At 47.8% G+C, this 27,887-nt stretch overlaps 1 pseudogene; it reads left to right on the top strand.

Moving 5' to 3' along the window:
* Positions 1-27,793, top strand: LOC147692284 (presenilin-associated rhomboid-like protein, mitochondrial pseudogene; annotated as a pseudogene).
* Positions 27,794-27,887: the final 94 nt, after the last annotated feature.

The raw sequence follows: 27,887 nt of genomic DNA, 5'->3' as shown, positions 1-27,887 counted from the left end.
ATGGCCGCACAAATCCAGCCCAGTCTATCGTACGGTTTAGTCACTTGGTGTGGAAAAGATGCAATCTTATTGAATGAGCTCCAGACTAGGATTTACAAGGCTGTTTTTGAGCTGCCTAAATCTGCCTCTCCTTCTCAGGTTCGACTGGAATTTGGCTTACAGCACCAGAAATACTGGGTAATGAGTAGCTTCGTCAAACTCTGTCATAAATTCCGCTGCTCCAACCCGGACACCCTGAACAATCTATGCTGGAATGAAATTAAGCATCAGATGAACCTAGAAACACTGTGTTCATGGGGAAGCTTTTTAAGAACAGCTCTGACCAAGCTGGAACTACAAACAGCGTGGGAAAACGGGGAAGATAGAGTAAGCTTCGGCAAAGCCGCAAATGCCGCAGCTAAAAAGAAATCCTTGCTGGCTGACAAAAAAGCAATCACCAAGCGCCGGCATGGGTGGACAGTTATCAACTCATACAGAACCCTAAGGCCCCAACATTATTTATCCGCTCACTTCAGCTTGCAATTAAAAAAGAGTTTTATACACTTCCGCATGGGCTTGCATGATTCAAAAGACCTGTATCCAACCTGGAAAAAGCCTTATCAATCCGCAAACTGTCAACTATGTGGTTTTAAATCGGAATCTGTAACGCACTTATTATGTGCTTGTCCAGCAGTCCTGGAACAGAGGAGACAGTATTTAAAATTTATCTTCAATGATTTGAACATTCGCTCATGCAGACAAGCAGTGATAAGCTGGCTGGAAGGTGCTTCCATTATCTTGGTCTGCAGGGGCGTCAAATTCATGACAATGGTCAGAAACCTCTTACGGCAAGCTGACGGAGAGCAAACAAAATAAGCAGGATCAATGTCACCTTTTAACAGCCGAGCAATAAAACTAATGAATGGACAGCATGCTTACCAGAGTCTAGCAGCAGGTCGCAAAAAGTGGTGCATGAATATTAAAATTTCGGAACACTGGGGCTTACATAATATGATCATCTTTTTCAAAAGGTTTCTAAATTTTTGTAGCCCCTCACAAGTTTTTAATGAAAAGTATAATATCCTTTTATATAATTGTTGAACCATGTCAAAATTAGGTGTATTTAGTCAAGTCAAGTCAAGTCAAAGAATTTATATAGCGCTCTACATACCCAGAGGGTCTCAAGGCGCTTGAGGAGGGGAGGGGAATTACTTGTCAAATATCCACGTTTTAAGTTTCTTTCTGAATGCTAGGTGATTCTGAGTGAGGCGAAGGTGAGTGGGAAGGGAGTTCCAGGTTTTAGCAGCCAGGTAGGAGAAGGATCTACCTCCCATGGTGGCTTTGTTGATGCGGGGTACAGTGGCAAGGGCTTGGTTGGATGATCGTAGCTGGCGGGAGGGGGAGTAGAAGGACAGTCGAGTGTTGAGGCATTCTGGTCCGATTTCGTAGAGTGCTTTGTGTGCGTGGGTTAGGAGCCGGAAGGTGATCCTTTTATTGACGGGTAGCCAGTGGAGGTTTTTCAGGTGACCAGAGATATGTTCTTTACGCGGGATGTCTAATATGAGCCTGGCTGAGGCGTTTTGGATTCGTTGGAGTTTTTTCTGGAGTTTAGCGGTAGTGCCGGCGTATAGGGTGTTTCCGTAGTCCAGTCGGCTCGTGACCAGGGCGTGGGTGACCGTTTTCCTAGTTTCGGTGGGGATCCAACGAAATGTTTTTTTGAGCATGCGAAGAATGTTGAAGCAGGATGAAGAGACGGCGTTGACTTGTTTGTACATCGAAAGTGAGGAATCCAGGATGACGCCCAGGTTCCGTGCGTGGTCTGTCGGGATGGGTGCTTTTCCAAGGGCTTCTGGCCACCAAGAATCGTCCCATGCAGAGGGGGAGGTACCTAAGATAAGGACTTCTGTTTTATCAGAGTTCAGTTTCAGACGGCTATGTTTCATCCATTCGGCGACTTCTTTCATTCCTTCGTGTAGGTTAGTTTTGGCGGTGTGAGGGTCATTGGTGAGTGATAGGATCAGTTGAGTATCATCCGCGTAGGAGATGATGTTGAGGTTGTGTTGGCGTGCGATGGTTGCGAGGGGGCTCATGTATATGTTGAAAAGGGTGGGGCTGAGTGAGGATCCTTGTGGAACGCCGCAGATGACTTCAGTGGCCTCTGACTTGAATGGTGGAAGGCGGACTCTCTGGGTTCTTCCGGTGAGGAACGAGGTGATCCATTCTAGTGCTTTTCCTTGGATTCCGATGTTTCTGAGGCGCTGTAGAAGGGTGTTATGACAGACTGTGTCGAAGGCTGCGGAGAGGTCGAGGAGGATGAGGGCGACTGTGTCTCCATTGTCCAGTAGGGTCCGAATGTCGTCTGTTGCTGCGATGAGTGCGGTTTCAGTGCTGTGTTTGGCTCGGAAGCCGGACTGTGAGGAGTCGAGGGAGTTGTTGGCTTCGAGGAAGGCGGCGAGCTGGTTGTTGACAGCTTTCTCGATGACTTTGGCCGGGAATGGGAGGAGCGAGATGGGACGGTAGTTTTTGAGTTCGGTGGGGTCCGCTGTGGGTTTTTTCAGAAGGGCGCTGAGTTCTGCGTGTTTCCAGCTTTCCGGGAAGGTGGCGGAGTTGAGGGAGCGGTTGATGACGTCTCTGAGGTGCGGTGCTATGATGGAGTCTGCTTTGTTGAAGATGTGGTGAGGGCATGGGTCTGTGGGGGATCCTGAGTGGATGGAGTTCATCAGGCGGATAGTGTCCTCAGTGGAGATTGGGTTCCAGTCATTAAGGATGTTCGAGGGTGGTGAAGGTCCAGCGGATGGTTGGGTGGATTGGTCTCCGGGTTTGTTGTCGAAGCTGTTGTGGATGTCTGCAATTTTGTTGTGGAAGAATGAGGCTAGGGAGTCGCAGAGGGTTTGAGAGGGGGTGATGTCGTTGGAGTTGGCCGAGGGGTTGGTGAATTCCTTGACGATGTTGAAAAGTTCCTTGCTGTTGTGGGCGTTGCTATCTAGTCGGTCCTTGAAGGCGGTTTTCTTGGCTTTTCGGATCAGTTGGTGGTGTGTGCGAGTGGCGTTTTTGAAGGCTTCCTTGGTGATGGTGGTTGGGTCTTTTTTCCAGGCCTTCTCCAGGGAGCGTCAGAGTTTCTTGGATTTCTTAAGATCATCGTTGAACCAGGAGGCTTTCTTGCTGCCAAGTTTGATTTGTTGTTTTTTCAGTGGTGCTAGGATGTCGGCGCTGTTGGATAACCATAGGGTGAGGTTGGTGGCGGCTTGGTCTGGGTTTGAGGAGTGGGCTGGGGCGTTTTGAAGAAGCGATGAGGAGAGCTGGTCGATGGTGATTTTGTTCCAGTTTCTTTGTAGAGTTTGTTGGGGGTGGTTGTTGTGTTTGGGCTTGTTGTAGGTAAAGTGGACGCAGCTGTGGTCAGTCCAGAGGAGAGCCGTAGTGTGGCTGAAGGAGACATGGTTGCAGGAGGTGAAGATAGGGTCGAGTGTGTGACCTGCGATGTGGGTGGGGGAAGTGACCAGTTGTTTAAGTCCGAGGTTGGCGAGGTTGTCCAAGAGGGTGGTGGAGTTATGGTTGTTGTTCTTTTCAAGGTGAAAATTGAGGTCTCCCAGAAGGATGTAATCTTTGGATGGGAGGGCGTGTGGGGTGATGAAATCCGTGATGTCTTCACTAAATTGTGCGCGGGGTCCTGGAGGTCTGTAAAGGAGGGTGCCTCTGAGTGTGGTCTTGGGGTCGATGTGGATCTGGAAGTGAAGGTGTTCAGAGTAATGACATTTTTTATACGTTTTAAGGACATTGGGGGGGTTGTAATGATTTTAATTAATCAAACAATAAAACTTACTACTGAACCTAGGTTTCCAGCACCAAAGTCCGCAATCTAGGTGGCGGGCCACATCCTGTCCCTCTTGCTTGCATCAGTTCATTTGTTCTAGGTGCAAATGTAAAGTCAGGGCTTTAAGAGGGCCAGTTCTCACCGGTGTTGACTGGCAGTTTTTCAAAGGGGGCCTAGTAGCGGGTCTCTATCGGGTTCTGTTTTGTGCCCTGGCACAGGCGGTCCATTTTTTTTTCCAAACTGCAGTGACAGCAGGCACATCGATGTGCGCGTGCTCACACTACTCACTTCTCACTAGTGGAGAAGTTATGGCATGATGTCATGCCAAGTGAGCTTTGTAGGGGAAGGTAAATCCTTTAGAGAGTCATTTCTCTATGGATTTTCCTTCTTTTTTTGAAACTCAGGAGCAGCTATATTGTTGTGGTATCACCAGGGCTTTAAGAGGAAGCTTTTGCAATATTATATCCAAGCCATAGGTGCTGCTTATTTATCTAATGCAAATAACCACCATTGACAAAGCCAATAGTCCTGACTTGTTGTAGGTATGATGTTACTTGTTGTATCATAGATCTGGATTCAATTACAGAAACAGCAAAATATAAATTGGGTGGTACTCTATGCTAAGCACAGATTTTTAGTTTATGTGTTGTAAGCCACGCCCTTATTTAGATTGACCATGCCCCTTTGAGCGACCCTCCCCCACAGCTTTTTTTATCCCACTTAAACCCCTGTGTAAAATGCTACTCCCCAGCAAATGTGGTAACCCCCATTGTGATCGGGCGATCGGTTTTGCAGAATTGGCTATTTCTAAAATCCCAGGGTGCACTGCCGGTGCAAGAAGAAAGGGCAAAAGCCTGTAGCCTCCTTGTGAGAAGTTGGCCTGGTATATGATGCTCACTAGTTCTAGTGATCACCTTGTACCATGCCAAGCAACCCTTATGATGATTGGTTGTAAGTCAACCTTATAGACCAGCTATCCTAGAGGTAGAGTGGACAAAGCATTCTTAGGCTAAACTCTGTAAAGGCATGTGAAGCAAGCTGTTTTACCATATACAATCCCCTTGAATACCAAATGAAAGGACACCACACAGATATATATTGAAAATATATATATATTTATTTACTACAAATATCCCCTATACTCTTTATGAGCACAGAAGCAAATGCGTTAAAACAAAACACAGTTTAAATATACAAAAGTTGCACAATATGGATGAGACCTAGGGGCTACCTAAACCATATACTAAAATAGTGGTATAAGTACCACGAATCGAAAAGGAAGTAGGCCTAGGGCCTGGGGAATCGCTGGAGCTGTTCGGGACTAGCAGTGACTAAGTCGGGAAAGGCCCGCGGGACTCGGGTGCAGCGCTTAAAGCACACGCATTCACCAATGCAAAGTCAATAGTGCGTAAAAGTTACAAAGTTACTGAAAAGGGAACCTTCCGGATGACCTAGAACCTAGCAACTTGGAACATAGACACTAGAGGTGTATTGCTACACAGGAGCACCGGAGTGCCAGGGTTACCTCACCCACAGGAAGCGGTGCATATGTCTCAAAGTGTGTTGGGTTTCGTCGCGCTGGTCTATGGAGCCTGTAGATGAAGATGCTGCAGGCGGGTTGTCGAGGATAGTTCCGGTGGATCCAAGGGTTGATCTGAAGAGGTGAAGACCTGAAAGCAGAGGGGACAATGTTCAAAGTCACTAGCCAGTGACTACCGTGGAACCAGGATGGAACCAGGCGATGTCGGGTGCAAACAGGTGAAGAGGTGAAGAATGTCTCTGCAGCCACGTGGACATGAAGAGGTCGAGGACTTCCAGGCATCGGTCACGAGCTTTCCTATAAAGGCTCTAGCTGATGACGGTATCGGCTTCTTGATCGGAGCAAACAGGCCTTGGCTAATGCAAGCCATGCAGGAAACGATGCAAGCTTTTCACTCGGACCAGCAAGGTCAGAGGGGGTGCTCCTTTTTACAGGAGCGAGGACCCGTCTGGAGCAACCAGACCAGTGGTATTGATTTCTGATTTTGTCACCAAGATGGCCACTAGCCAACGGGCCAGTAACCGGGATGGCGCATCGAGTGGCAAAATGCAAAAGGGCCCCACGCAGTTCGTGGAGATACTGGGGGGCTGATCTTCTTTGCAAATGCTACTCGGTGGTGGGGCTTCTCAAACCCCAAAGCACAGCATCGAGGGTGCCTCGGGTGCTGTGCAGTCAGCTTCTTGTGAATCTTCAAAGATGGCCGGTCCCACGTCTCTCGGTGCTTCCACTGGTCTCTTCTTTGCAGGGACTGTGGATCAGGCTCTGGGATGTCTGGGAGTCTGGGTCTTGTTGGGCTCTGGGCTCCGGCTCTGGTGGGTAGCGGTGGCAAAGCAGACATCGAGTTGCTGGATGGTGCCTGTATTCACAGGGTGGTCACTCCTTGGCCACAAGGGAGATGCTCTTCAGTCTTCTGTGCAGCAGAATGTCGAAGTCCAGTTTTCTTCTTAGTTTAAAGTCGAGTTCAGGATGATCTGAAGTCTTGGGACACAGCTCCTACTCTTATTCCAAATTTGGGGGCCGGATCACCTGCTAGGTCCCTCCTCTAGGTGGGACCAGGAAGGGGGGACGTTACACCCCCTTTCCTTTGTCCAGCTCCGTGCCAGGACTGGGGCTGGAAAGCCCCAGCACCGGTTTGGACTGGCTTATGCATGGGGACACCTTGTGTGCCCCAGGCATGTCTCATTCTATTCAGCCCTGTCCTACCCAATACACAAAATCCTGTCTGGGGTGGTGCTCGCACCTCCCAAGGCAGGAAACCCTTTGTCCAAGCCTCCCTCGCTGGAAGGACTCCCAGCAGCAGGAGGTCAGACTTGTGTCTGTGGTGGCAGCATCCATTTTGTGATGCTGAGGCTCCAGTTTAACTTTAACCGGGGTTCAGGTTATGTACATGTCATGTCCCTCTAGAAGGGTGGAATGCTACCCCCGTCGCCAGAATTGGCGAGGGGGTAGTATCCCAATTCGTATGACACCTTACTCGACATATTTTGATAAAGCCAAACCAAAGTTAGCAAGTAACCGCGAGGATTATCATGCACTTAATAGTATATGGTATGGCAATATCCCGGAACATCTAAGGGAGTTGTTCCCGACAGCTGCAGATGGGCTCAGCTCATGCCAGAGCACCATCTCACATGAAACCAAGCACTCTGCCTCCAGGATTGTCGAGGCCTTCCATAGGAGTGGCTTATAGGTTAACATGTGTCCAGTTAGGTTAGATATAGGTATACTATATCTAAGTAAGAGGTGATTACGCCAACTTACCCCAGCTGATCGATCAGCCAGTTGTGTCAAATATGGAGGCCAGGCGTGGCACAATACATGCTGCAGCCCCTGGTTGGCCTTGGATACACCTATGCCCTAGGTACCTGGAGTACACTGTTACAGGGGCCTATAAGGTGAACCAGTTCCAATTCGTAATGCACCTAGAGTGCATTAGCAGTAATTTAGAGAGAGAACAGCAGGCTGTGGGTCTGATTAGCAGGCCCACAGCCACATTAAGTCATAAACCAGTGAAGCAAAAAGCAAAAATTTGGGGTGACCATAGGATAGCAGACCCTACTCTCCTACACTCCTCGGGGCACTTTCTGTAATATGGCCTCCAATGTTAGATGATGGTTCTGTTTTGAATCCCAGCAGGTCTAACTCAGCCTCCCATAATTCCGAGGTCTATATTGACTGGCAACACATTCAATAGTATCCTTACCTGTTATTTACTGCGCTGATAAACCACATAAGCATGATATAAAGCACTGTATAGAAAACAAATTATTGTTCTCGATATCAGCATTTCACTTCAGCTGTATATACAGACCCCGACACCCAGATTGTGAGACCTTCTTCCAGATTATTTCACATTTACCCTCACCCTGCGATTGCCCATCCTGCGATTCCTTATCTGCAGTCCTCGATGAACACGTCTCTACGCTCGTAACGTGCTTGCAGTATTTAACGTAAGTCACTTTTAATTTTTTTAAACACAGAAACAGGTACAAAGTAACTTCCCAAAACATGAGCTCGGAAAGGCGAATGCATCCATAGATAGTATGCCTGCGTTTAAATTAAGATTTCCAAAGTTGGAGCCCCAGAAGCATTTTTAAACGGGCGGAAGTCCAAAGTTTTGTATTCCATGGCTCGCGGTCGCAGACCCCCGCTGTACGCAGAGCGCCCCGAATAGGGCGTAAAAAAAAATAAAACCCATTAGATGTTGTTTTTTGTTCCTGGACTGAATGGAACACATCGAAAAGAGAGATCAGTCAGTACCTTTCATTTGTTTGTTGCTGTGGAACAGGAGCCCAGATTACTACCGATGCCCAGGCCGCTGGCGCAAACCGCCTCTTAGTTCCCATGTTGAATAGTTACCAAATAAAGAGACGGGCGCTGGAAGCAGGAATCAAGAACAGAGTTTAATTCTCATGAGGAGAGCCAGTCATTTCGGACACGAAACACAGTGTCTTTCAGGAGGTGCTCTAACAAGTGAGCTGAGACTCTTTCTTTTATACCTTACAAAACACTTGATAGTACAATCAGGACAGTGTGACGCAAAGGAAAAGACATCCCTATAATCCTCGTGTCAATCCTACCCCACATATGTTCACAATAGGGACCCTTGACCTGCTGATAAGAGGGGAGGGCAATCACGCAGCTGAGTGTTCCGTCAACTGTTTAGGATGTGTGCGCCTGATCATAGCCCAGGGGGTGGGGTGGCTAGGATCAATAGTGGGTCCTTTGAAGAGGAGTGACTTCATACAATAAGGGCAGTAAATGGTATCTCCTGGCTCAGGCGATGGCCTCGGACATGTGTGGTCAGCCGGACTCGGGGGAAGGGGTCATCAAAGGAGTGGTATTCATGCTGCATGGACAATCGAGCGCGGAGGGAAGGCTTGTCAACAGAGGGGCATTCATGGAAGGAAAGGAGGTGTTGGTCAGGCGCAGCCGTGACTCTCAAGGACAGGGTCTTGCAGAAGAAGGTTTATGACTTGCCCATGTGAGGAGAAGGAAGGGGGAGGGGGGTGGAGCCAGAGTGGACACAAGGGCAGAGTCGCATAGAGAGAGAGATCTTATGACCCGTACATGAGAGAGCGGGGGCAGTCAGGTGCAGCTGGGGAGAGCTATGTCAGCTAAGGCGAAGGATGCCTATTCAAGAGGGAAGGGGGGCGTTTTTGCGCGGATCCAGCAGAAGGGTTGTCTTTCACAGCAGGGTCTCGCAGAGGGAGAGGGTTTTATGGTCTATGCATGAGCGAGGGGGTTTAAGATACGCGCAGGAGGGAAGCCGGGGATTCCAATGGGTAGAAGGCCATGGTGCCAAGAATGGCTGTACATATGCATATGGGTACGGGCTCTTACTGGCAGAGTGATACGGTCAATAATTTACGGTATTCATGGTGCTCACAGGGAGAGGAGTGGGAGAAGAAGGGAAATGAATGCTGTTTATGTACATCAATTTCTTCAATTCCCACAGTCGCCCCTTTTTACATTACAGCAGTCATTTTTGTAATTGATGGGGTTACAGGTAGACAGGCATCGTTGATGAATTAGCATTTTGTCGATACTAACATTTGGCGTACAATCATAGACAGTTGAGGTGATGGGCAGAATGCAGCACATAGGAAATTGCATTTCGTTGTGTTCCTGACAATTAAACGCACTACGCAGCATAAATGTTACTGACTTAAAAATGTGACCAATGAACAGTTTAGACCAGGTAGGTGAGAGCGGAATTCAGTTCAATACACAAGATTTCTTCGTCACAGTGTCTTGTTATCAGTGAGCCATCACTGGTAGGCTCTAGTCCGTGTACTTTCGTTGGCGCTGTTGAGCACCGGCGGTGGAGCTATAGGTCCAGCTCGGTTCTATCTTTACGCGTTGCAGGGTGCGGTCAGTCCTCTGCTGTTAGACCACAGTCCTGTTCCCTAAACAATCCGTTTGGCGGCGCCTTATGCTCGGCACCTATATTTTCCGTGGCAACACCCCATTCCCACTGGAATGCAGTTCTTTCCTTTGGCAAAAAGTCACGTGGAAAAGAGGGTGAGTGTTGTTCAAATAGTCGATAGGAGAGAGAGCGGAGTTGGGTCAGAGTTCCTGGGACACACAAAAGGGACCAAGGGAGCAAAGGATAACAAGCAGGCAGGCCCATCAATCGGGCCCAAAGAAGGGGGACGGAGACTCCAGGCACACGTGGGTTAGCAGACGGAGGGCTTCAAGGCGGCCCGTCATTTTTCATTTTCCACGTTGAAATTGCGGTCTCGTCCCGTATCTTGTTGCTCTGCAGCTCCACCTTTGGTCGAGGTCACACGTGTCCCAAGATCTGCAGTCAGGCCGTACGTCACATCTGACCCATCTCCTTCGGTGATCGTGAATCTTTGAATAGGTACAAGACAAGGTTTTAGAGAAATGGCAGAAGAAGGTATCTACGCATGTGAATTCCTCCCTCAATTCTACGCATTTGGGAGATACGCTCATTGGTCACAGTCAGAGGTCCATTACCAAGCAGTGCATGTGTCAGCATTCCTACTGAGTTCATGGCATGTTTATTCATCGTCCTATTTATAACTCAGGTGAGGATAAATGATATTCCCATCAACTGTGCATTTCATCATATTCAACATTACGGAGCATTTCACTTCAGGACTGGCTAACCTTTTCAAACAGGGCGGGGGTGCCATCATCGAGAGTCAGGCAGAACAAGGTTTTTCTCGATGGTCAACAGTTACTCATGGTCATCATGTTTATATCCGGGACAGCAACTGGGGTCTATCAAAATGGGGCGGGGATGCTTCGGGCGCTCGCGCTTGGGTGCAAAAGGGGGTGGGGCAATCTGGGCATTGGGGGTCAATCTAGACGTTGGCGTTCGTCTCTGAAGAACAGACATAAGGTGCCATTGACATACAGTTCCCCTATAAATGGCCAGATTTGGGGGACTTTTAGTCGTCCTACCTGTCCTTTCCTTCTCAGCCAATTCAAGTTCATTCATTTTGCAGAAAGGAGAGGCAGTAATATGGCGAGATACAATCATTTTAGTTTCGGTCAATTTCGCTGAACACCTTCGCGTTCAATATGTATCAAATCAGACTGGTGCCGGTGGGGCACAATTTTACCAAAAAGAGGGAGAGAAAATAGGGAGACTCTCATAGAGAGTGAGAGTCGTCCGCAATCTAAACGAGCCATTCGGTACACGTATGACATGTAGAGAGAGAGAGAGAGAGAGAGAGAGAGAGAGAGAGAGAGATAAGGGGGTGGTGAGAGAGAGAGAGAGAGAGAGAGAGAGAGAGAGACGTGTACGAAAATAGGTCATTTAGTGCGCTCACAACACAGAACAGCAAAGGTCAGGTAACACGCAGATACAGACAGAGGGAAGACATAAATCCGTATATTACATACACACAAACTCAGACAAGGAAGACAGCACATGTATTACACATATATAAGACATTCACGACAAAACAGAAAACAACAGGTGGCCAACAAAATCCATATTATATCCTACGTATTTTTACTATCCTATTTGTCTACGTGCTTAGCTCTTTCTACCCTTCCCTCCTTTTCATTCTCGCCAGTTATCTCTGCGAGCGTTCTCAATTGCCAATACTTACACCTCGGTTAGTCGATCAGAATTTAACCTGGTCGTGCTATTTACCCATGGTTGGATCTTAAACCATTTTTCAGTCCCTTCCTTTGGTGGGAAGTTCTCCAGGCTGAGGCAACAGCAAGCATTGATCGGGAGAACAGTCGGACAGCTTGGCTATATCTATAAGAGTGTGAGAAAGGGGGCAGTGCATTTTGAACATCAGCAACATTTCTAACTTCCCAGACGGGTGGTGCCGTGGTAACCCTTACCCGTATATTTTTCTTTTGTCCTTTCCCTACCTAGTCAAAAGTCTAGTTACATTATCTAACGTGTTATGTCTAGTCAATTTTTCGTCATACAGTACCCGTCCAATTTCTATGTCAGTCCATCCTCCCAGTCGCTATGTTCTAAGGAGGAACAGTCATGTTTAAGTCTACGTCTTTTAAAAACTTATCGTTATGAGGACTGTGCACACATTCCCTCCTTCCCTTTTCGTCGGTGGTTCGACCATCGCTCTCCCATATTTCAGCCGATGTTCTGACGTGACCTGCAGAAGGGAGGAAAAAGAAGGGGTGGGGGGCAGCATTCAAAGTACATCAGCATGCAGTAGTCCGAAAATGTTTTTACTTACCACTTACTCGACCTATCTCCGCGCACTGTATTTCTTTACCATCTCGGCGTTTAAGCCCAGAGGGACCAGTAATGTCAGGTAGATAATCATTGACGATCTGCGTATCTACATGAGTTACTTGGTCGCAACCCCTTTCTGTTGGTGCAAGGGTGGCGATCAGGTGGCATTTCTGTGGTGTTGTTTTAAGGGCGTCTAAAACACTTTTCCGGCTGCCTGTGTCACATAATGTGGCTGCTAAATATCTGGTCCTTTTTAACCTTCAGCTTTCATCATACTTATTCTTCGCTCATAGTAGCAAAACATCCAAAACTCATTAATGCAACCGCTACAACTATGCTTTCTCTTTCAAAATACTTTTAATAAAAAGTGTTGGTGTATATATACAGGCCTACAACCCAGTGGACCGACCACGGAGCAGATTGAAACTGTACATAAGAAGAACGAAGTCGGTGGTAGTTCATGGCATAAAGTGCAGTAGTGCAATAAAATCGTATTAAACTTCCCTACAGAGCAAGCATGATGCATGTCAGTAATTCATCTTTAATAAATTCATAAATTCATTATCCAATGTTCATTCATTACCTAAATTACACCAATTCATTTTCCACATCATAATCAGTACCCACCCTAAGTCAGTTCATTGTCCAAGCACATACTCAATATCCTTCATATCTACTTTCATTATCCAAAAATCCGTATACATATCTCGGGACAAAAAGCTGTGCGGTCAGGGTGCAGCAAAGTTTACTCAAAAAGTCTCATTTCGGGTCGGCGCCATTTTTGGGCGAGGTCAGGCTGGTTCCAGCATAGTCAGAATGTCTCCAATGACTCGTGGTTGGACCAGAACCTTCCGTTGGAAGTTCAAAAAGTTTTGAATCATGTGGTTAACAGCTCTAACAATATGGACCATTAGTCAAAGAGTGGGGAGGGCGGCAACAATTTTCCTACCGGGTCATTCTGGTGTTCCACCGGAACTGAACAAGTCTGTGCCGTGGCTGCATTTTAGCCATTTCCCATCCGAGGCTGGCGCCGGCAGGAGTTGCACCGATGTCGTGGTTCCCAGTGAGGGGGGGGCGGGGGCGCCCATGCGGAGGGATCGGGGCGCCCCCCGGCTCTCATAGAATCTTCAAGGTTGAGGAGAGAAGGCATGGGGTGCGTGCCCGTCCTGGGCGAAAGACCGCTTTTTGATGTTGACCCTCTTTAAGTAAGAGCATTGGGGTGTCGCTGGAAGCCTCCACCTGGAGGGAGGTGGGGGAGGCTCGTTCGCGTCACCTCCCCCTTCCAGCGACCCCGCGCCGTTCCTCGGCTCCGTCGCTTCGATATTGGCCGTGCTGGCTATTGAAGATGGGGGGGGGTGGTCGGCGGCTGAGGCAAGACAGCCCCCCCCTTGACATGTGGCGGGACTACCTGCAACTATCTGGGCGTTGGGTGTTGTTGCAGCCATTATTGCACAAAGAAATGCCGCCATCCTCACTTTGGCTTCGTCCTTCAACGAAAGCCGGATCGGGTGAGAGAGAGGGGTGGTCGGTGGCCGAGGCAAGACAGCCCCCTCTCTCCCCGCGGCCTGCGGGGCGGCAGAAGAGGAGAGATGGAGAGGTCCTTGTCATTTTTTTTTAGACCGCCTGCCCAACATCATCTCCTACTGACCGTGGCCAGGCGAGCCCCTCATGCCTCGAGGCCTCGCCTTCCGGATGGGCGTAACCGCGGACCTGTTGCACTTCGGGAGTTTCCGGAATGGGGGTAGGTACCTATTGAATTGTTTCTATTTCATGTGACCGTTATTTGGGCGTGGTGGGCAATGAGGCAGACATGTTGGGAGCAGGAATAGGCAGTAGAGCCTAGCTACCTTGTGGCTATTTTTGCTGTTTAAACTTTTCGCCATTTTATATTTCTTATTACGAACTGTTTCTAATGTTTCTTATTTTTAGTGAAGTCGAAAGCTCATCAGGGGGTTACTGACTTAGCCTGATTTCTTTTTATTTTTCTTTCTCTTCCTTAGCGTGTTTCGAGCTAAAGTTTTCTGTTAGTAGGGAACGGTGATCACTTCATATTTTTATGTGTCCTTTTCACTAGGGGGTACTTCTGGACGGACCAGACGAGTTCCCTCCAATAAATGGTCCGGGGTGGAACGAGATTATCGATCAAAAGGGGAACATATATTCCTTCATTAGGGTATCATCCTGGACAGACCGAGCGATGTACTTCCACTTACTAGGGTAGCCTCCTGGACGGACCAGATGGTCTACTTCCACTAAATGGCCCATGAGCGGGGAGCATATGTCCTCCATAAGGGTAGTCTCCTGGGCGGACCATGCGAGCTACCCCCCAAATAACCAAACAGTGGGGAGTGGGTAGGACTGACGAATTCACAAAGGGGCATAACCTACCCTTTACTACTTGCAAAGACTAGATAGAATATTTCTACTCCACGTTGTTTGCAGGCAGAAAATACCTCAAACGAAACAATTCCTGGAACAACAATGTCCAGGCAACCAACCAATCAGTGGGGAGAAAAACAGGCATGACGGATTACAACGGGGACAAACGTCTGCATTACCTGCCCTTCGCTATCCAGAAAGGAAGACAGAATATTCCTACTCGTCTCAGTTTGTAGACAGGGAAGATCTCAAAGAGCAACAATCGATTATTAATCGATTTCAAACAATCAGTGGGGAGAAAAGTAGGCATGACGGATTACAACGGGGACAAACGTCTGCATTACCTACCCTTCTCTATCTGCAAAGAGGGACGACGTTCCTATTCGCCGCTGTTTGCAAACAGAGAATGTCTCGTTCTCAAGAAGAGAACCTATATGTCAAGTAGCATTCAAAGCTAAATGAACCAATACCAACAATATCAGTATACAAATACCGATTTCAATACAAACAATCAATCAATCAGGTGGATAGAACCACCCTACCAATCAGGCGTAAAAACACCCTACTTAATCTTACCCGGACCGGACCATGCGGACAGTTCTTCATCTTCCTCCTCCAGCGCCCGATCGTTCTCTTACTCCGTGTAGCATTCCTGTGGGATTCCAGTCAGGACAATAGGTCACTCAAGAGAGGTCCGTTCAGAATTGGTGAAGTTCTTTCGATCGGCAGCCGGGCGAGGGCCCTCTCAAGGCAGGCATACCCCGATCATTTAGATGTTCACTTCTTCGTCTGGATCTCTCTTACCGAACCTTATGTCACTGATGGACCCCGCGTTGGGACGCCAATTGTGGAACAGGAGCCCAGATTACTACCGATGCCCAGGCCGCTGGCGCAAACCGCCTCTTAGTTCCCATGTTGAATAGTTACCAAATAAAGAGACGGGCGCTGGAAGCAGGAATCAAGAACAGAGTTTAATTCTCATGAGGAGAGCCAGTCATTTCGGACACGAAACACAGTGTCTTTCAGGAGGTGCTCTAACAAGTGAGCTGAGACTCTTTCTTTTATACCTTACAAAACACTTGATAGTACAATCAGGACAGTGTGACGCAAAGGAAAAGACATCCCTATAATCCTCGTGTCAATCCTACCCCACATATGTTCACAATAGGGACCCTTGACCTGCTGATAAGAGGGGAGGGCAATCACGCAGCTGAGTGTTCCGTCAACTGTTTAGGATGTGTGCGCCTGATCATAGCCCAGGGGGTGGGGTGGCTAGGATCAATAGTGGGTCCTTTGAAGAGGAGTGACTTCATACAATAAGGGCAGTAAATGGTATCTCCTGGCTCAGGCGATGGCCTCGGACATGTGTGGTCAGCCGGACTCGGGGGAAGGGGTCATCAAAGGAGTGGTATTCATGCTGCATGGACAATCGAGCGCGGAGGGAAGGCTTGTCAACAGAGGGGCATTCATGGAAGGAAAGGAGGTGTTGGTCAGGCGCAGCCGTGACTCTCAAGGACAGGGTCTTGCAGAAGAAGGTTTATGACTTGCCCATGTGAGGAGAAGGAAGGGGGAGGGGGGGGAGCCAGAGTGGACACAAGGGCAGAGTCGCATAGAGAGAGAGATCTTATGACCCGTACATGAGAGAGCGGGGGCAGTCAGGTGCAGCTGGGGAGAGCTATGTCAGCTAAGGCGAAGGATGCCTCTTCAAGAGGGAAGGGGGGGGTTTTTGCGCGGATCCAGCAGAAGGGTTGTCTTTCACAGCAGGGTCGCGCAGAGGGAGAGGGTTTTATGGTCTATGCATGAGCGAGGGGGTTTAAGATACGCGCAGGAGGGAAGCCGGGGATTCCAATGGGTAGAAGGCCATGGTGCCAAGAATGGCTGTACATATGCATATGGGTACGGGCTCTTACTGGCAGAGTGATACGGTCAATAATTTACGGTATTTATGGTGCTCACAGGGAGAGGAGTGGGAGAAGAAGGGAAATGAATGCTGTTTATGTACATCAATTTCTTCAATTCCCACAGTTGCGGAGGGCATATATTCACATAATTTGCTTACAAGAGGGGCGCCGGAGGCTCTGGTTAACTGGGGAGAATAACATCGATCCCGAGAGTTTACACCGAGCAGAAAAGAGACAAAAAGATATTTTCGAGCCTCGGAAGTTCTGCGGAAGAAAATGGTAGTATCAGTGCCCTGGCGGCCTTTGCCTCATCTACAGCTGCGCAGCAAGTAGTGCCAGCTGCACCGTTTAGGCCTTTTAAAGATTCACAGCAAGTAGTGCCAGCTGCACCGTTTAGGCCACTAATAGCTGTGCAGCAAGTAGTGCCAGCTGCATTGCTCAGGCCTTTTACAGCTGCGCAGCAAGTAGTGCCAGCTGCACCGTTTAGGCCTTTTACAGCTACGCAACAAATAGTGCCAGCTGCACTGTTTAGGCCGTTTACAGCTGCGCAGCAAGTAGTGCCAGCTACACCGTTTAGGCCTTTAACAGCTGGGCAGCAAGTAGTACCAGCTGCACCATTTAGGCAACTTTATCCTCGGGGACAGTTCTGATTAAGTTAGGCCTCCCGCTGCATTGGCAGCACCATTGACACTATGGACTTAGGGCATTTGAGTCCCCCTCTGAGATGTCCAGTTGGCCAGGGAGACTGCGAGATTTGTAGGGCACCAGGCCCTTGTACGTATAGATGGTGCTAGGAAATGTTTTTTCATGTAATTTGATTTCCGCACACTGTTCTGAGTACTTCTACAGGTGGTCTTAAGATGACAAGGTTTTTGTGTATAATTTGATTTTGCTAGTCAGATTTTGCTCCACCCTATGCTCTTTGCCCCTAGCGTTAGTGATTCCCAGGAGCTTAGGGTCCAATAGTAGTCTGTTGTGATCATGGGCGTACAATGCGGTTGGTGCCGAATGTGGTTCTGTTAACAGGCTGGTGTTAAGTACAGTGTTCACCAATGGTAACTGGGTGTTCGTTTATATTCTGTTCTACTTCGACTATATTTGCTTTGTGAAGGTTCTGAAAGTGGTCAAGTTGGTCCTATCATATGTTAACAATTCCCTTGTAAATATTATCTAGTGCCAGGTGGCATCATGTATTCCTAGATGAAGGGCCAAACAAATACCCACCTCACTTCCCGGACGGCACATTAGTTCTGATATCTTCACCCAACATCTGGAATATGTGCCCCTTTTATGCCCTTTTACTTCTCCTCACCACCGCTTTCCCAGTAACACCCTCCTCATATCCCCCACCCTCCTCCGCCTCACTTTCCCAACATGGCCACCACTCGAGTTAAGGCTGGAATTAATTGCTACAAAATCAATTATCCTCCCAACGAGACTAAAGCTGCAATAAAACGATTGAAGCATAACACTATTGAACGTTTCCCGGATTCCCTCTTTGTTGATCAATTTTACAATGGTAGCTTTGGGAGGCTCAAAAACGATTTAATTTTCTTCACTCCTGACACCCCCTCTTGGTCCACTAGCTTATACAATTTCCTTAACGTCACCTCCTCCACCTCTATCCCTCATGGGAAACAACTAAAAATGTCACCCTCTGTGTGTTTCAACGGCTACCTCACTATCTCACTCCATAACAACGGTACTGTCATGATCCAAGGCAAAGACACCTGTCTCTCGCTCTTTGACCACCTCTTCCCCTCCCTACTCCCCTCCTCTGCGACCGGGTTTTCCCCTGACTCTCCTTCTAGCTCCACCCATTACTCCCTTTCTCCTCCCCTGACCCCCCTACACTTCCAATTGGATGCACTCTCAAGAAGCACAGGTGGGCCCTCTTCCCTCTCCCTCCCCTATGACCTCCTCTCCTAATCCTCCCCCTCATAGTATGCCCTCCCCCGCATTACTTCAGCCTTACCTCTAGCTAATACGCCCCTCGTCCAATCTGCACCATCTCGGTACTCCAATCTCTTCTCCTCCCCCATATTCCTTCCTGTCACTCCCCTTTTTAGACCACCTCTCCTCCAACCTTGTCCCCCAGTTAACTTTCCCTATGCTCCCCTTATTCCTTTCTCCCCCACTCTTTTCTACCCCCTCCTCCCCTCGCTATTCACCCTGATTTCTCCACAAACCCACTGCATCTCTCTCCTCCCTCCCACTCCTTTCCTTTCCTCGCAGCCACCTCTCCTAGCTGACAGGACCTCTACAACCACCTCGCCTTTTTCCTCCAAAACCTCCTACATTCCCATGACTCCACACAGTCCTCCCCTCTCCTTCCACCTTATCGCCTTGTTCCGCACCCATCTCCCCCTAAATATGTCCTTATTCCTCTCCCTCTTGCAATGCCAACAAAGACAACTCTCCTTTCACCTCTGATTCACCAACTCCCCCCTCAATCTCCACCTTTCCCCACTCTTGAACCCTATACCCCAACTCACTTCCTGTTCCCCCACCTCTCCCTGCCTTCCACCACCTATTCCACCCCCTCCAGTTTCCATCGAGCCACCCAACCTTCTGTGCTCTGCCTTACTCTCTCTGGAAAATAAGCAAGGCTCTCTTATCACCTCCATCTCCCAGCTTGTAGCTGCCATTTCACTTTTAAGCTCCAAGATTTCCACCTTTCCATGTACCTCTACTCCAACCCAACTTCCTACGAGTTGCACCTCGCCCCCTCGCCCGAATACAGCTAAGCTCAACCTGTCGTCCGCAAACTTCGTTAACTCACACAAGCCCCTGAACGCCACCCTTCTTCAACCTGCATCCCCTAGTAACCCTACTATCTACACTATTCCGACAATCTCCTCTGTCAGAACCAGGCATCCACCTAAACCCACCCGAGACCCCCGCATAAGTACAATATCCCGATCACCCTTCACAGCCCAAGTGCCCCCGTCACCAAAACAGTCTTGACAGAGCTGCGCTGTCTGCTCCACAACTGCAGATCTGCAGTAAAGCACAAACTTGAAATCTCCGATACCATCACCTTTCACAATATTGACATGATCTTCCTCACAGAGACCTGGTTCAACAATACCGCTCACTCTATGTTTGATCTCCTATTACCCACAGGCTATTCTATATTTAGGAATGACAGAACTGACAACATTGGGGGAGGTGTTGCAGTCATCTTTAGAAACTCCCTTCAACTTAAGGCTTCTCCTAGCAGCTCCTTCCACACTTTTGAATGCCTTTCTCTTGAGCTTCAATTGCACCACCGCTCTCCCTTCAGATTCCATGTCATTTACCGCCTGCCTGATAGTGGCCCTTCGTTTATGGAGGAACTCACTGACTTCATCAGCGACCAATACTCGCGAAGTCACAAAAAGACCTTTGTGGGTGACTTCAATCTCCACTGGGGTGTACCGCATGACTCTTCTGCGAACTCGCTGGCCACCTTCCTCTCTGCAAATGATCTTATCCAACACTGCACAGAATCAACACACTCTAAGGGCTCAATCCTGGACCTTGTTATTTCTAAAGCAGGCATGCTCTCTATCATTACCCCTATTCATATAGACTGGTCCGACCACCTCCTCATCCCATTCTCTCTTCACCTATCACACTCTATAACTCTTGGCCAACCTAAGAGGGCTACCTTCTGGTTCCGTGATGCTAAAAATATTGATGTTGGTCCCCTCTGTGAATCAGCTTTGTTATCACTTCCAAGGCTGGACCCGAACCTAGTTGTTGACGAACTCACCTCCCAACGCCTCACAGTTCTTGCAGCCGAAATCAATAACGTTGCTCCACTCAAAAGCAAAAAGATAAGGCCCACTCCCTCAGCACCTTGGTTCAACAAATCCCTCCACGAAGAAAGGAAGCAGCTAAGATTCCTGGACAAACAATGGAGGCGAGTGCCCTCCACCGATAATTTGGCCACACTTCGTTCAGCAAGATCCAAGTACCACAAGCACATCTTCCTTGGGAAAGCATCACACTTCAAAACCCTTCTTGACTCAGCCAAAAATAGACCCAAAAAACTATTCGATCTCATCAAGATTCCTAACTGCTCTTCCCCAACCTCGAAGTTGGAGGATTCTACAAAGAAAGCAGCGGATTTCGCTATATTCTTCGATGAAAAAGTGAAATCACTTGTGGATCAGGTCGCTCATCCTACCCCTCCAGAGGAGCGCAAATCCTCAGCCATTTGGCAGAACTTTGACCCAATATCTGAAGATGCCCTCCTCAAGTGCATACGCGAAACAAAGCCCTTCAACCATTCTCTGAACCCCATCCCCAGTGCCATTGCCATTGACTTCTATACCCATTCCCTTTCCTATTGGACCACTCTGGTCAACCTCTCCTTCTGTCAAGGCTCCCTTCCTGTCTCCTTCAAAACTGGGCAGGTCACCCCGCTGCTTAAAAAAACCCACTGCTGATGCGAATGACCTCAACAACTTCCGCCCCATCACTAATCCACCCTTTCTTGCAAAGATCACAGAAAGATGTGTAGCGAAACAACTCTCTCGTCATATCAAGGACAATGATCTTCTTGACAATTGTCAGTCCGGCTTCATCCAAAACTGCAGCACTGAAACAACCCTACTGCAAGTGGTTGATGACGCGCAGAGGATACTCGATTCAGGGGGGTCCTGTCTTCTAAGTCTCCTAGACCTTTCTGCAGCCTTTGACACTGTCAATCACAACACCCTCCTCAACACTCGTTAACAGAGAATGGACATGGAGGGCACTGTGCTTAAATGTTTTGTCTCCTTCCTCTCAGAAAGATCCCAAATGATCAAAATAGCGAACAGTCTTTCAGCTCCTGTGGCGGTAGGTCAAGGTGTTCCTCAAGGCTCTATACTTGCACCCACATTGTTCTATCTCTATTTAGACCCACTGGGAAATCTCCTAAGTAAATCCGGGATCCACTATCATCTCTATGCAGACGACACTCAAATCTACCTCAAGGTTGCCTCCACTCACGATCTCTCCATCCTAAGCTCTACTCTCGACTCCATTCAAAACTGGAAGTCAACTCATCAACTGATTCTGAATCCCTCCAAAACTGAATTCCTCCTCCTCTCCTCCTCACTCTCTCCTCCCCGGTTCAATCATGGATGGATCAGATGAATCTACTTAACAATAAACCCATCATTGTCGACAGCGCAAAATCCCTTGGTGTCATTCTTGACAAAAAACTCAATCTAATCTCCTACATCAATTCCATTGCAAAGTCTGCTCAATACCAACTGTGCCTTCTTTGGGGAATTTGTTGCTTTTTTCCGGAGCAGGACCTTAAAACCTTGCTGCAATCGCTGGTCCTCCCCAGACGGGACTACTGCAATTCTCTTCTTACTGGCCTCCCCAAATCCCACTTGTCCCCCCTTAGATCTGTTCTCCATTCAGCAGCTCGTTTCATTTATGGGGCCAAAAGAAGCGACTACATCTAACCTTTGTTATCCACCCTCCGCTGGCTTCCAATCGAGGCTAGAGCTATCTACAAGACTGCCTGTATCACCCACAAAGCCTTGCACTCCTCCTCTACTCGCTACCTGGCGAATAAACTGAAACTCTCTCGAGGCTCACGTAATGCTGAAAATCTACTGCTTGAACCTCCCACTTTCAAGAAGGAAAGATCGATGGCCCAATCCTTTTCAGGCAACGCGGTGAGAATCTGGAACTCACTTCCGCCTCAGCTCCGGACCACCACCTCCTCTCAGGTCCTCAAAATGGACCTCAAAGTCCTCCTCCTTCAAAGACACCTCCAAAAGTAATTCATGCCCTCTCTATTATCTGAAGAAGACCTCCCATTACTGAAAACTCTATTCTCCATGACTATGGAAGTGCCTTCCCAAGTGTGCTTGTGGTTGGAGTGTTTGCCATTTATTGCAGTATTATCCTTTTACCTGTGTTTGGTACTCTTTTGTAACATGCACACGCCACTTTTCTCTTGTAACACACTGTTTGCTACCTCTCACATTTTGTTTGCTTTTGATACTTGCACAAGTGCCACCATTGCCTACGTAACGTTTCTTCTTGTGCCTGAGTGTCTAGCATATATTGCAGTATATTACCTCTAATTGTACTTTGTTTTCTCTTGTAACCTGCACACTTGTCACTCTTTCCTCCTGTAATGCACTGTTTGCTACCTTATGTATTTTGTTTGCTCATAATTGTCACTTTTACCTCATGTAACTTAACGTCTGCTTTTGTAATTTGTTCACTTGTAATTTTCTGTTCCTTTTGTGAAGCGCTCTGACCCCTTCGGGTAAAGTCTGCGCTATATAAAAACGCATAAATAAATAAATAAGTATACTGAAATGAGCAACTCTGGTGAGTGTGAGAACGCGCATTGGCATTAAGGAACTAGTGAATACCACAGACATTTTACTATCATTAGATCCGTGCAAACTACTTTTAGAACAAGTTTTCTTTGGTTTGGAGAACTGCTGTCAAAGGCCCTGGCTCGTAAAGTGTATCATTTGAGGGATAGCTCTGCTGTCTGAACACGAAACGAGACACTATGTGTTGCACGAAGGAGTACTCGGCCTTCTGAGACCTGAGGTGTGTTGTATGTGAGGCATTGTTCTGCTGTCAGGGGGGCACGCCAGAAAAATGTGTGAAACCTGAGAGATAGTTCTGCTCTCTGATTCTTGATCCTGTAGAGCTTTTTGTACTTGAAGCTTAGTTCTGCAGTATGAGCCTCAAACCCGTAAGGTCCATGTACCTTATGGGGTAGCTATGCTGTCCCTATAATTTAAGCAGGTAAAGTGTTACTGCTGTTGTCTGACACATGAGCCTGCAAGATACTCTGTTACCAGCTGTGGAAGGATAGAGAAATGAACACAATATTTATGCTCTTCTGATGTTTGAATGTATTCAATATGTGTAATATGAGAGACAGCTCTGCTATCCAACACCACAGCCCATAAGATCCATGCATATGTTTAAGTGTTTTCTCTGTAGTGTGAGGCTCCAGCCTGTGACTTCCTTTCCACCCATGGATATTTCTTTTAATTGAGGCCAGAGTCTGTCAAATTTCTGCAGTGGTTAAGTGGAGGCTGCTTTGCAGTTTGTGACCTATGCAGGGCTTAATTTAAGAGCAGGGGACCAAAGTTTTGCTCCTGAGCTGTTGAATGTGGTACCCAAGGATGCGTAGTCTTGAATCCACCTCAGGCCTCTACCACCATAAGACACTCCCTGCCCCTTTATCTCACTCTTGCAGATTCTCATTCTCTCCTTTTCTAATGTCCCTCTCTTCCACTTATGTGTTTTCCTGTCTTGCTCATGGTCAAAGTTGAATGAGGAAAAATAAATGTGAGGACCCAAAATTAAGTGTAGTTCTCCAGCTGCAACCACTGGCTCAGATGAGGCACTGGGCCTGTGCATGTGTGACCTATGTAACCGTAGGAACAGCTCTGTTGTATGACTCCTTCCTCAGCATCTACCAAGTGCTTTCCATGAGCAACAGTTAGACTTTCTGAGTCCCAAACTAGCAACATCTGTGCAAATTAAGGATAACTCCAATGTCAGAGTGAAAAGTGAAAAGAGGGTAAAACCTGCTGAAACTGATGATCCACTGCACCACCTCAGCTATTATGGGGAGAAGTTATACTTCTTCGACCCTGAGCTCGTAAATATTTATAACTTGGGGGACAGTCTTGCTGTCTACAGTCTGCAAGTTCTGTATCACCAGCTTGATTTGTCTGCTGTCTCAGATAATAAGGCCTACGGAACCAGAAGAGAAGCCCTGGTAATCTCTATGGCCTAAGCCTTCAAGGTTTGGTTGACTTGGGATCTAGATCTGACATCCTGAGCCTGGAGATACAGTTCTGCTGTTTAAAGTGTGAACTTTTAAAATCTTTGTTATGTAGTGTTTGCCTGTAAGGTCCATGTGCACTGAGGGCCAGGCAACGCGGTGGCACTGGCCTTTAGTCAGTGAGATCTGTGCAAGCTGAGAAAGGGCTCTGTGTAACATCCTTTTATCTGGGAGATCTGTGTAAAGAAGGGAAACATCTGCTGTATTAGCATTCAAGATCTGCTCTAAATTGAGGGATAGCTCTGCTGTACTGTCCTTTTGCCTGTGAGAGCTAGGTAACCTGAGAGAAAAGCTGCGCTTATTGGACTTTCACCTGTGAGAGCTATGTAGCAAGAGGAATACTTCTTCCTGAGTCTGCAAGATCTGCGTCCAATGAAAGCATAGCTCAGAGGTACCGCCCTTGTGCCTAGAAGCGCTGCATTACCAGTGAGATAGCCCTGTCACCCCCCCCCCCTCCAGAAACACACTTTTTTTTGCATATTTTATATAGCGCGAACTCGACCCGAAGGTATGGGAGCGCTTTACATGAGCACCGTATTTACACTACACATTCAGGCACGGGAGATTAAGGGGCTCATTTATGAGCCCTTGCGTCACTTTTACGCGGCCGGTGCGTCACTTTTTGTGACGCACCAGCGGAGTAAAAAATGTGCCTTGTTGCACCATATTTACAAAGTGACGCATCTAGGTAGATGCGTCACTTTTTAAACCCCTGTGCCACATTATACCTGCCCCAGGTATAATGTATGCAAGGGGGGCGTTTTGACGCAAGAAAGAGTCATAGAAGTGACGCCGTGAAATCTATAAGATTTCACTGCACAATTTCTTGGACGCTAACGCGTCAAAATCTTACGCCTGCCTCATGGCAGGCATATGACCTACGAAGGCACTAACAACATGGGACTTGCCCACATTGCTGGAGTTGCATCACTTTTGTGACACACTCCAGCAATGCGTCACTTTTGCGCCTACAGATACGTCAGAAATACTGACGTATCTGTAACTCCTTGTGACATGATGCATCATACTGTAAATATGACGCATTGTTAGTGTTGCAGGGAGAGCGCAGTGAAAAGTGACGCATCGCTGTTTTCGCGCAGCGATGCGTCACTTTTCATAAATGAGGCCCTAAGTGATTTGCCCAGAATCACAGGAAGTGGACGCGACCTTCGGCTCGAACCCTAGTTTCCGGAGACATCTGTGTCACACGGAGGGATAGCTCTCTTGTCTCGTTTAGTATTATAAATGCCTGTATAGCGCTTACAACCCCTGGCGAGGCGCTGAATAAGCCACACTGCAAACCAAGAGTGACAGAGCGCTTGCCTCTCTTGCCAAAGAGCACCCAGGTGGGTGCTCGCGCTTTTACCGTTACAGCCACTGGGGACGGGCAGCAAGGGGCGGCCCAGAGGTGTAGATACATCAGATTAGGCCACAAGGCACATTCATGTGCCGGTGAAAGGCGTGTGTGAGGGCGTGAAGGTATTTCGGTTTCATCCCTGGGAATCCCTTTTTTCTCGACGGCACAGCGCGAAAGCCCGATTGTTCGGTGACACAGAGAGGACAAAAGGCGGGGCGGGGGAGGAGGGGAGGTCGGGGAAGGAGGAGGGGGCAGGCTGTGATGCTGTCAGTGGATCCAGCTCAGCTCCCCGCACACAAAAGGGACACACACGTCGAAGGAGGGATCAGTGTAACAATCTGGTTTAATTACTACACAAAAAGCCGCCCGGGGAGAAGTGCGTCAAAGGAGACAAATTGGAGGCCAGGGAGACAATCGCTGGGGAGGGTCCCCGCTTGTTCTGCGCCTCGGTGCCCCATTGTGAGAGTTTATTTTAAAGGCAGTTCATTCACTTTGGGGCCACCCTAAAAAGGAATGCACACGAGGAGGCGTTTTGGGGGGTCCGACCCGGGCTTTCCTTGGGCCTGGCAGGCTGGCTGCCGAGGTGTCTTGCGGGCAAGTACCGCAAAAGAAGCGAGGTAGTCCCGGCGACCTTCAAACCGCAAGCAGCAGGCCATTCTTGTGACCTGAGTGACAGTAGTCAGTATAGGGGTGACCTATGTTTGAAAACCAACAAACTTCGGCAATTGTAGTTGGTCTGCTTATAACTGAAAGAACCTCTTCTGACAGTCCACTCATCTCAGGCCGCGGTGTCACTCACACCACCATTAATCTAACCACTTACTCATTCTTGCATTCACCCATCAACACGCCAGCAATAACAGGTGCACAAACTCAAAAAACATATGGAAGATAAATTAAAAGTATGAAATTAGAACAAAAATACATGCTGACACCTAAACCACGGGGCAGCGGGGGGCATATGTTCTCAATGCAGATATTACATTAAATACTGAGTGTTCGTCTTGCAATAGCATTGTACATAAAGTGGTGTTTCACAATACCAATGTAGCAGCCACATTTAGAACAAGGTGTTGGCCAAGAGGTGTGAAAAACACAATGATTCTCTACGTGGTCAGACTGGGATAGAACAGCTTAATTTGTAAAATATGAAGTGCAGGTGCTCAAATGTTTGTCGGAGGCCACACCTACTTTTCTCTGGCTCCACCCACTTCCCCTACTGGCTCCACCCACTTACTATCTTAGCTCCACCCACATCTTCAACTGGCACTGCTAAAAGTCAGAGGTAATATCCGAATTTCAGCAAGGAAGCTTTCCTCATAGTAAGGTTTTGATAGGAGGTTCCCTTGCCCTGTGAACATTTTGAAAAAAGTGCATTTAAACCTGAGAAGCCATCTGAGGTTTTTAGAAGTAAAATGGCTCCACCATTGCAGGAGACTGTCTTTCAGACCACCTCCAATTCAGTGAAGCGCCTATTTAAACCTTTTGTTTTTGCTGTTGAGTTTACAGGTTGTGCATTTACTTCTGCTTCTATTTGGCAGTATGAAGCTCTGAAATTCAGAGTCCAGAGCTACTTTGATGAGGTACAAGCAGATTGGCTGGGTACCAGGAGGCCAAAAAAAAATTGGCTTTCAGAAAACAGGTGAACAAGCGGTGGAACAGCCTGACTGAAGGGCAACAGATGGTGGTAGGCATTATAGCAGCAAATGTCTTAATATTCTGTCTCTGGAAAGTGCCGTCCATGCAGCACACAGTGATTAAGTACTTCACTTCTAACCCGGCCTCAAAAACTCTTTCCCTTTGGATGATTCTGTCAACATTCAGTCATTTCTCCCTGTTTCACATGGCAGCAAATATGTATGTGTTGTAGAGTTTTTCTTCAAGTATAGTATCCATATTGGGAAGTGAGCAGTTCGTGGCAGTTTATTTGTCAGCGCACTGCAGGTGTTCCCAAGTTTTGCCAGCTACCTTGCTAAAACGGCCACAGGACGATTTGGTCCATCACTTGGTGCGTCGGGGGCCATTATGACAGTCCTTGCAGCAGTATGTACAAAGATGCCAGAAGCTAAACTAGCAAAAACTCTTCTTCCTATGTTCACGTTCACAGCTGGAAGTGCGTTGAAGGCTATCATCATCGCACTGGATACCGCAGGTTTAATTCTTGGTTGGAGGATATTTGATCATGCAGCATATTTCGGTGGAGCTATTTTTGGAATATGGTACGTGAGCTATGGACATGAGCTGATCTGGAAGAACAGAGAACCACTTGTGAAAATGTGGCATGAATGGAGGACTAAAACCCCAGGAAAATGAGACTTTTAGCGTTGTCATTGTAATTTGTCACATTTTACATGTATTTTGAGGGGTTTAATCTGCTGTACAGAACAAATTGGACTTCCTGCTTGTA

The sequence above is a fragment of the Lissotriton vulgaris genome, chromosome 9 (assembly GCF_964263255.1).
Source record: "Lissotriton vulgaris chromosome 9, aLisVul1.2, whole genome shotgun sequence".
NCBI lineage: Eukaryota > Metazoa > Chordata > Amphibia > Caudata > Salamandridae > Lissotriton > Lissotriton vulgaris.
Note: the sequence above shows the minus strand (reverse complement) of the source record. Positions and strands in the feature narration are given on the sequence as shown.